At 54.2% G+C, this 1,686-nt stretch overlaps 1 protein-coding gene across 6 annotated transcripts in view; it reads left to right on the plus strand.

Moving 5' to 3' along the window:
- Nucleotides 1-664: 664 nt before the first annotated feature.
- The window catches only part of NRIP1 (nuclear receptor interacting protein 1), an 86,263-nt gene continuing 85,241 nt past the window's right edge, over nt 665-1,686 (plus strand). For 4 of the 6 annotated variants that reach the window (XM_011374258.2, XM_023519978.1, XM_023519980.1 and 1 more), the window contains exon 1: nt 671-880. The gene's annotated coding sequence lies outside the window, so the exon portion shown is untranslated. The other 2 variants (XM_011374260.2, XM_023519979.1) reach the window with 2 other exon arrangements.

A 1,686-nucleotide genomic window follows, 5' to 3' on the forward strand; every position in this document is an offset into this window, starting at 1 on the left:
AGTTTGAAAATTTGCTTTTAAGATTGTGAAAATATTCCAAAACACTCATTCATATCTTTAAAGGTTGAAGGAAATTCTGAATGCACATTACAGCCGTTATATAACAGGCATAGAAGGCTGTTTATGACTTGAATACATTTTTTAAAATTACACTAGCAACTCTATTTTCAAATGTTATAGAATTCTAAAGACTATGAAAACCTACATATAAGACTAGAGTTCTTCATACACTCATTTGTTTTGTGTTATAAGTGTTTTAACACGGGCATGCCATTTCAGAGTTTAGGGTGAGGTTAAGCTGTCCTCTGGCGTTTTTGTATCAAGCACAAACAATTTCAGCAATGGCACTCATTTCCCCTGGTAATTTTTTTCATGGCGAGTTACTAAATGCTAGATGCTAGAGTCAAAAAGAAACCTGACATCTGGGGAGGTGTTGAGGGAGAATCGTTCTAGTTAGATGTTTGGGGAGCGTAAAGAGGACAAGATTTTAAAACAGCAAATACAAGAAGGGGAAATTATGGTTTCGTATGACTCTCTCCTCCCTCCACTTTCTCTGTTCGCGAATCCATATAACCTCAATTTAGAGGCGGGTTCAGAGAGATTAGGCTGCAGGAAACCCAGAGGCTCCACAGCGCTGCCGCCCGGGCCTCGTGATGTAATTGTTATTTCTTATTCAGAGACTGAACCGAGGAGAGCTGCCGAAGAAGTGGCAGCCCTGTTCCTTTTTGCCTTGTTTTGTAGGGTCGAATTCCTCCCGGGGATGAGTAAGTAGATTCGCTGACAGACTCCGCTGGAGACTTCGCAGTGACAAAGCAGCTGAAGATAAACCCTATTCCTGGGACCTACGTCCGTCCAAGGAGCTGAACGGGGCACTCTTCAGGTCTCCATCCCAGTTTTCTCTTGGAGTCACTCCATATTTATTCCTGGGTGCCTACTACGAGTTGGGCGTGGGGTCAAAGTGACCTGGAGTTAGTGCCTGTCCCCTTCCCCAACAAGATTAAAGCAGGACACACAGGTTACAAGGTGGTGGAAGTTGGAGGTGGGTGAGGGGAGCCAAGGGACCGCGTGTTGCAGGGTGAAATGGGAGGAGGGGACCCCTAAGGCGCCAGCATCCAGGCGGGGACCCTGTGCGTCCCGGCTCCCAGGCTGTGCCCCAAACGGGAGCTTTCGGCCTGTGTGACGAGAAAGACGCCCCGGGCCCCAGGGAGGAGCTGTCCAGGCGCCTTCGGCGGTCCGGGGCGGCTGGACAGAGCCGGGAGCCCAGGGAGATCGCTGGGGCGCGAGGGGCGCCCACCTCTCCCGGCCGGCGCGGTCCTCCTGCCGCCTCAGGGCCCTGCAGCCCCCGCCCGGCCATCCGGAGGGCGATCAGGGAAGAAAACAACACAACAGAGGGGGCTCCACAGCGCCAGTGAGCTGCCGGGACCCGAGTGGCTTCCTCCCGCCCCGTGACAATGGGAAGGAGGGGTAAAAAAGGGTTAAGAAACTTGGCTGAGGAGCTGAATGGCGTGCAGAGGCGAGGGGAGGGACTGGGCCGCGGCGGACTCGGCGGCGGAGGGAGGAGCGCGGCTGCGGGCGGGCGGCGAGCGAGGCGCTCAAAGTCAGCCTCGCAGACATTGCAGCAGAGCCCCGAACTCGGGAGGCGGCGGCGGCGGCGAGGCGGAGGGACGACCGACCCCACGCCCGCCC

This window comes from Pteropus vampyrus, unplaced genomic scaffold, assembly GCF_000151845.1.
Source record: "Pteropus vampyrus isolate Shadow unplaced genomic scaffold, Pvam_2.0 Scaffold242, whole genome shotgun sequence".
Taxonomy (NCBI): domain Eukaryota; kingdom Metazoa; phylum Chordata; class Mammalia; order Chiroptera; family Pteropodidae; genus Pteropus; species Pteropus vampyrus.